Source organism: Dipteris shenzhenensis, chromosome 31 (genome assembly GCF_047967505.1).
Source record: "Dipteris shenzhenensis isolate YYH24624 ecotype China chromosome 31, Dip_SZ_1.0, whole genome shotgun sequence".
Lineage (NCBI taxonomy): Eukaryota > Viridiplantae > Streptophyta > Polypodiopsida > Gleicheniales > Dipteridaceae > Dipteris > Dipteris shenzhenensis.
In genome coordinates, this window is record NC_141626.1 from 28,955,294 (window position 1) to 28,964,433 (window position 9,140).

Sequence of the window (9,140 nt, forward strand, 5' to 3'; positions counted from 1 at the left end):
ACTCAAAGAGATTACAAGGTAGAATATATAATATATAGGTGAGGAATATATAAGACGTAGTGTAAGGTCTTGTTACTGGATTATGACAAATATTGCCACAATAATGGATCATTTCATCAAATTTGTCTAGGTGTTTCATTCTGCAACTATATCAGCCAAACCACACTATTATCCTAAAAGTTAGGGATAGCATCCTAAAAGGTAGGTGATGGCATCCTAATAACATTGAAACTCACATTTGTAACAAATAATGCTCTCATTAAACTTCTCTTGAATCAAGGCTTCGAGGCTTTGTCATTGTAGCTATGTAGTACAAGCTCCGGTGTATAGTCACATGCTTACAATAGAAAGACATGGTTTGAAGCACATCTAAACTTGGAACATGAGGCAATGGAATGTAGAGGGCACAAATGTCACAAAAGGGATTAATAAATAGAGTACCAATAGTGTGGGCAAGTCCACCTGGAATTGAGAAATATTCCCTTTTGCTCTCCACAATCTCTTGTTACCCCTCAACATCACTCCCCGTCCCTTGGTAGCATTATTTCAAAAGTTAAAATCTCCACAATTTTAATTGATCCATTGCTGTGCTTCATAAGTTAGCCTACATACAAGCATTTTCTTTGTGCTTTCTAACTTGAAATTGCTACTCATAATGCAAAACCCTTTATTAAGATGCTTTTGTAGTACATGCTTTCAACACATTGATTAAAGGAGATGTGTGTATTATCTTTAAACAAATAGAAACTATGGTTTTTTTCATGATTAAAATTATATAAAACAAGTGTTGGGTTTCCAATACTATATCAAGTTGTTTATTTGGGATCTAGCTTTAACTAGAAATCATTTTTACTGACTTAGAGCCCTTCAAAAGGACCCAAATGTCTATTTATTTTTGGAATTTAGTTCTTATCAAACCCTCTACCATGGATTGATAAAAGAGCAACTAAACCTCTCATGAGAAGTTCTAGTAAGAAAGCACCATCTCATTTTAGGGAGTTTCTTGTAGGAAAATAATGTGGTAAATTTATTCAAGATTCCAAACTTTATTGCCTAAAAAATTATTGCAAGAATCTTGTAATGGACTAAACATTCACCCTTAATGTTTATCAATTATTGTGTACACTTCACAAGAATCTTATAGGGGGGAATGATGCCTTTTTATATGACATTCACCCTTGGATCTAAAAGACAAATTGATAAAAAATCCATGTGCTAAAGGTAAGATTTGTGAAATTTGTATGCTAGTTAAGCAAATGTGATATTAAACCATATGGCATGTACCACACTTACAATGTATAACCTCGTGTATATTGATATAATGTATAAAATCAATCTATAAAATGTATACCACACCTAAAATGTATAACATAAATCCATACAATGTATGAAATCAATTTGATACAAGCAAGTTTCAATGTTGAGGTTATAATTACCCTTGAATATTGTTGAGATTATATTTTATAGTTTATGCTTAAAATGAACTAAATCTTCATGCCAGATAAGCTTGATTTGTACCCTCTACATGTAAGGATAGCAGTTCCTTAAAATATTTACTCCTTTAAAAAGGGATGGCAACTCTTTGACTTTATATGTATATATAGCATAAACACTTTTAGGCTATATTGCTTTGTATTTCATGTGCTCATTTATTTACCATGAAACATCCAAATTTTCATCAATCAAAAACAAATATAACCAATGAGAATTCACGCTCAACATCATGTGATCATGTGTGCATAGCACCATCATGTGATCATATGTGCATAGCACTAACCCAATAGAGTGCTATAAAGGAAAGGGTTAGATCCCCTAACCTTAACCCTAAATGGGTTTGTATATATTCTATTTTTTCAACTAAATCTAGTGTACAGTTTGTCATTTGTGGTGTGGTCTCTAGCTATGCCCTCTCTCCTCATCTCCACTCTTCTCCTCTCCCCTCTTCATATTTTGTCATGGTATCAGAGCATGGTTCTGCCTTTCGCTGAGGCACCATCCTTCTTGTGAGAGTGATTGTCAGATTGAGAGTTCTCTTGAGTGATCGTGAGTTGCTTCCGTTCACTTCCGTTGAGAGAATTTCCGTTGATTCATTTGAAAGAATTTCCATTCATTCTTATTGTGAGAGAGAGATTTCATTGAGATAGGAATCCATTGCTTGTGAGTGAGAGAGAGAGAGAGAGAGTTGTCTGTCATTGCATGTGAGTAATAGAGAGGAAGAGAGAGCCCGAAGCCTATCTACAACCATTTCTGCTTTGATGTGAGAGAAAGAGAGCTTTGTTTTGAGAGCTTTGTCTTGATTTATCAGCATCTCGACTGCATACAAGCCAACAAGATAAAAAGAACTTTGCATCCAAGTCTCTACTCCTAACTAAGCAACAATGAGTATCTACAAGTCTATAAGGTGAATAACTCGACTGCAGCAGTGGCTTCAATAGCCCACAACGTCATCTACAAGCACTTCTTCAACGATTACATGCAATTGACACTACGGTGATCGGCTTCGACGTGCTCCTAGCCACTTATGTGACTCCATCAACGCATGCAACCCGACTAAGGGTTAGCCTACAACACCGATACTAGGCTCCATAGCTCTCAGTGCCAACCGCCATAGCTCCAACTACAGCGAGCCAGTGAACATCAAAGCCTTTCGAACCTTCAACGGGGAGACCGCTCTGCCCACAACTTCCACAACGCCCGCTCTAATGACGCTCTAGCGACGGCTCCAAAGCTCATCGATGAGCTTCAACTTTGCAAGCATACTCAAGGACCACTACCATTGGCTACTCCATACACAACCTTGGCACTATGGTTCCCTCCTCCATTGACAAAATGAGCACCAGCACCCATGCAATAGGCTCCAAAATCTCCGACACGACCACCTCACGACACCTCCAACAACCTTACGGCTTGGTAGTAGCTCCAGCCAGCCACCTCCATTTGCCCCAGTGCCAACATCGATGACAGACTCCATATCTCAGCCCTTCTACAAAGGCAGCCACGGAGAAGACGACGGAATCTTCAAGATTATGTCAGAATCATAAAGATTCTAGTGCCTCACCTCGTGACACGTGGCACAAGAGCCAACCCAAACAGGATCACCTTATCCTCACCAGGATCACAAAGGGTTGGTCACCCTTCTGCCATGTGGCATTTCATCCTCAATATGCCATGTCACCCAACTGACACGTGGAAGTTAACTGCCACATCAACAACCTTATCGTGCCATGTCATTAGGGCAGTCACCAACTGCCACATCACTCAAGCCATGTCAGCCTACCAACTCATCAACCACATCATCAGTGACACGTCAGCTACCACATCACCCCTGCCAGCTCAATTGCCATGTCACCTACCACATCATTTGCCACGTCAGCATTACCACATCCTTTGCTAACATCATCATCTGTGCCACCTCAGCTGTCCAGTCAGCACACTGGCCTCTACAAGCACACATAGTGCTTCACAATCACTGCATGTGACCACTCCTGCCACCTCAGCACAGGGCTCCACAAGCACACCTCTTGCTAGGCACAATGCCACATCATCACTGCATGTGACCCATAGTGACACCATCATTGAGCACCATTGCACTCCTAGATCAAGTCGTATCTCTTGATCTAGGAAGAATTTGAGGGCACTCCAAAAAGGAATGTCGCTCGATTTTTTGTGCTCTACGCACTCGTCACATCACCTGCACATTTTGGTGCAAGTTACACTCACATTTGAGCCTCGTCGTCAAAACCACTTCCTACACGCACATCAGCCTCTACATTGATGCATCTGACCTAGCACTTAAAAAGAACAAAAGAAAAAGAATTATTTGTTGTTCTTTCATCACTTGATGGTTGGTATAGATCTAGATCAGAGTAGACTAGATCACCATAGAGGGGACGCTTTGAATTTCCCCAAGTTGCCAATCTAAGCCATGCTCGAAATTCTCGACTACTATCTACTCGCAGTCCATACGCTCACATACGGTTTCACATCATTACATTACCTGAAACCTGACGTTCATCAGTTGAGTAAGCACACTTCAGAGTTCAGAAGCATTGCAGATTGTTTCAATGGACAGATAGCATTTGATTTCACAGACACATGCCACCATTGTAAAGCCTATACAGCTATTTCACGGCATTGTGGACATCATTTCAGCCTTGTAAAGCCTCTTGGCTATTCCCTACATCATTTTCCACAAGCCTTGTAACACAGATCAGATTTTATATATTACAGTTCTTCACCGATAGTTCAGATTCCACTTGGCACAGTCAGTGTATTTGCAGTTGATTCATACAGAGATTTTCACTACACTTTTGAGTACATTTCTTGCACCATGTCTACGACTAGCAACCTCAATCTGGAGGCATCTGCTAAGTTAGACAACTCCAATTACGGTACATGGAAATACCGAATGGAGACCATTCTTATACTTCAGGACAAATGCGAGTATGTTGATGGGTCTACACCTAGACCATTGGACGATCCAGCCACCAGTAGCTCTACTCCACCTGTTGTCATAGCACTAGCAACGGGATCTACAGCTACACAAATAGTTTCTGCACCTGTAGTAGATCCTGCTATTACCCAAGCTCAGGCAGAATGGGATAAGAAAGACAAGGACACCTATCATCTGATCAAGCAGAATGTGCAAGATGTCATGCTAGGATGGCTCAACACAATCAAGACATCGAAAGAAGCATGGGATATGTTCATAGCACTCTATGAGTCCAAGAACACATCTAGGATTCTCACCCTGAGAAAACAAATCAACCAGAGTTTTCGCAACAGCAGCGAAATCGATCATGCTTATGTACTCTAGATAAAAGACTACAACAATCAACTTGCAGCAGGAGGAGAGACTATGAACCCCGCAGAAATGGTTCAAGTCATCCTAAATGGACTAGGAGAGGGATATGAGAATCTAGTCCAAAGTATTGCCATCCAACGACAAATTTCAACATTGGAAGAGCTCTAGTCAGTCCTACATGGTGAAGAACTCAAGACTCAAGCAATTCAAGAACGAAAAGGTCATTCTAATGATCATGCATTCACAGCTTCAGACAGAAGCAGAGGCAGAGGCAGAGGTAGAGGTAGATCATACCAGAAAAGTGGTAATCATCAGCAACAACATCATCAGCAAAGTCAGAATCAGCATTAGCAACATCAGAATCAACAAAGAGGAAATCATTCCAACCAACGAAGATTCCAAGGACAAGGGAATGCATCCACCAACGTGTCAAACATTCAGTGCAACTACTGTCGCAAGTTTGGACACTATGAAAGAGATTGCTGCAAGAAGCAGTATGACTAAGGCGGTCGTCCAGCAACAATCGAGGCAATTTCTGAGGCAGAGGAAATCATCGTGGTGGACACTCTAGTCACAGTCATTTTGCGAATGAACATGGGAATATGTTTCTTGCAAGCGAGGAAATGCAAAAGACTGATACAGTGTATCTAGACTCTAATTTTAATCCCAAAGAGGATTACAGCTATCAAGTTGACCAAGTGGAACAGGATCCTTGTTGGTATATCGACAACGGTGCATCATCTCACATGACAAATCATCAGGAATGGTTCACAGAGATGAAACCATTAGAAGGTCAGAAAAAAGTCATCTACACAGTAGACAATACACCGAATCTAGTTCAAGGGATAGGTATTATCCCTATGAACAATTTCACTGGTACAAAAGGATTGGTGAAAGATGTGCTCTATGTTCCGAAGCTCAGCAAGAACCTTTTGTCAATAGGTCAAATGATGGAACACAACTACAGAGTCATCTTCGATGGAGATGAATGCACAATCAAAGATAATAAATCCAAAAGATGTAAGCTAGTAGCAAAAGGTGTCAAGGAATGATGCTTATATGGAATGCTAGCTACAGTACCAGATAAGCATGCCATGTCGGCTCAACCGCAACAGATGCCACTATCTGCAAAATGGCACAAGAGATATGGTCATGTCAACTTCAAGTACTTATTAGATCTCAAGAATCTAAATATGGCAATTGGGATTCCAAAGCTATAGTTTCTTGGAAAAGTTTGTGAAGCATGTTGCTTCGGCAAACAAAAGTGAACCAAATTTGGTAGAAGTACCTCTTGTGCACGAGGTATTCTTGATTTGATACATACAGATGTATGGGGTTATGCCCAGACCCGCAGCATCAATGGTTCACTTTACTACTTGACTTTCATCGACAACTATAGCAGATATTATTGGGTCTACTTTCTAAAAGAGAAATCTGAAGTGTTTTCCAGATTTCAAGAATTCAAAGCCATGGTAGAAAACCAGACAGGCAAAAAGATCAAGGTCATGAGATCAGATAGACGAGGTGAATACATGTCTTTAGCATTCATGAACTTTGCAAAAATCACAGCATTCGAAGACAATTCACTTGTGCAGATACTCCTCAACAAAATGCAAGAGCTGAAAGGAAGAATGGGACTTTAGCAGACAGTGCTAGAGCAATGCTTAGTGAGAAGCATCTTTCAAATCAATATTGGGCAGTAGCAATAGCCACTGCAAACTATTTGCTTAATCAATTTCCTACCAAACCGATTCAGGGTATGACTCCTTATGAAGCATTCACTGGACATAAGCCACACATTGGGCATCTCCACATATTTGGTTGCATAGCATATGCCCACATACATGATGATCATCGTAGGAAATTGGATGCGAAGTCACGCAAATGCATCATGGTTGGCTACAGTGAAGAAAGCAAAGCATAAAAATTGTATGATCCCATCAACCACAAGGTCATTATCTCCAAAGATGTAATCTTTGATGAGGAATCAGAATGGAAAAACCTCACCTACACAGGAGATAGAAGCATCGACTTCACAGTCATCTACAAAACAGGTTGATGAAGAAGAGCAAGAATTGCTAGAAACACCCCAAGCAGAGCCACAGCAGCTCAGACGGTCTACTAGGGAAAGTAGACCTCCAGCCAGATTAACATATGCTCAGAAAGGCAAAGCAATTCAAGTGGAAACCACCAACTATGCTCTTATGACTACCATCATGGCTACAGAAGAGCCAGTGTACTTCAAAGACGTAGTAGACAAGCCAGAATGGCAAACTGCTACTATGAATGAAGAAATGGATGCTTTGTATAAGAATACTACTTGGGAATTATGCAACCTTCTACCAAGAAAGAAGGCCATAGCAAACAAATGGGTATACAAAGTGAAGTACAATCTAGATGGCAATATTCAAAGATACAAAGCCAAACTAGTTGCAAAAGGATTTGCACAACAATATGGTCAGGACTATGATGAGACTTATGCTCCACTAGCAAAGATGGATTCCATATGATTCTTGATATTACTAGCGACACTCAGCAGATGGAATGTGTATCAGCTCGATGTCAAGAATGCATTTCTCAATGGTTATCTAGATGAGGAAGTCTACATGCAACAACCAACAGGTTATGTTGAACCAGGAAAGGAGTTTAGCATCTCAAGAAGAGTCTCTACAGCTTAAAGCAAGCACCCAAAAGTTGGTACAACAGAATCGACAAGTATTTGGATGATCTGGGATACATGAAATCCAATGCAGATCATACTCTCTACTACAAAGTTCAAGGGGAAGACATTACTATTGCACTTTTGTACGTAGATGATTTGATTGTGACTGGAAGCAAGGATAGCTTCATCAAAAAACTGAAACAAGACTTATCTACGGAGTCGACATGAAAGATCTTGGACTTATGCACTATTGTCTTGGAATTGAGTTATGGAGAGATTCAGGTAGCACATTCATGAGTCAGCTCAAGTATGTTGACAGTTTCCTGAAGAAGTTTCATATGGCAGATTGCAAGATTGCAGCCACTCCCATGGAGCGGAGTTTGAAACTTACTAAAGATTCAGAAAAGCTACAGTCAATGACAGTTACTACAGACAGCTCATTGGATCTCTTATATATCTTACTATCACACGGCCAGATATTTGTTATGCAGTAAGCTCACTAGCACAGTTTATGGCAAATCCAAAACAGTCTCATTGGAATGCAGCCAAAAGAGTTGAGATACATCAGAGGTACAAGATAGTTTGGGATAGAATAACAGTCAATGAGTACAAAAGGGTAGTCAATGTGTGGGGGGTTTCGCAGGCAGTAGAGTCTGAGGAGGTGGTGGCAGCAGGGAGAGTAGTGCATGTAGAGGGCTAGAGTGTATAGTGAGAAGTAGGTGAGGGGAGGGATTTAATATATAGGGGATGGTAGGGTAGTCGAGGAGTCGGGGGAGCTAAGGGGATCGCGTTTAAATGAGGATTAGGACCATAGTTCAAGGAGAATAGGAATAGGTAGGGCCACGTAGCAGGGGAGAGAAAAAGGGGGTTAAAGGAGAAAAAATGAAGGATTTAATTTAGGAAAAAGGGGGGGGTTGAAATCAATAGTACAAAATTAAGAAAGAATAGAAAAAAGGGTTATGAAACTAGGAAAAAGTGGAAAATTAGGGAGACTGGTAAAAAGGAAAAAAGAAAAAGGGTTTTAGAAAAAATAGGAAATTAGGGACACATGAAATTTAGAAAAAAATAGGAAAATAGGAAATTAGGAAATGAGAAAGGATAGGAAAATAAGGAAGAGAGGAAAAATTAAAGAGAAATAGGGGGTGGGGGTGGGGGGAATTAGGGAAAATTTAGGGGAACATAGGAAAAAAGAATTTAGGAAATAAGGGAATTTAGGAAAGTAGAAAAATTAGGAAATATAAGGGGGGTTTGGGGGAAATTAGGGGAATATAAGGGGGAGAAAAAGGGAAAAATAGAAAATAGGAAATTTGGGAAAATAAGAAAAAAGGTTTAGAAAAAAAATTGGAAATTAGGGAGATTAGGGAAATGAGAAAAAAGGAAAATTAGGAACGTGGGGTAAATTAAAAAATAGGAGAATAGGGAGATAATAGGAAAAGAGAGAGGGGGGGGGGGAGGGGAAAAAATAAAGTAAATGTTAACGAAGAAATGAATTGGAAGTGTGTGTGTGTGTTTAGAAAAAGAAATCTATAAACAACATAGCACACGATGCTCAAATAAAGGTGGAAAAAACTTTTATTAATGTTTGACATATGGATTCTCATGAGTATAGTAAAAAAGTGTTGAATCCATCTGGTAGTCTAGGCTCCGAGGTCGGGGTCCACTTACCTGCCACCA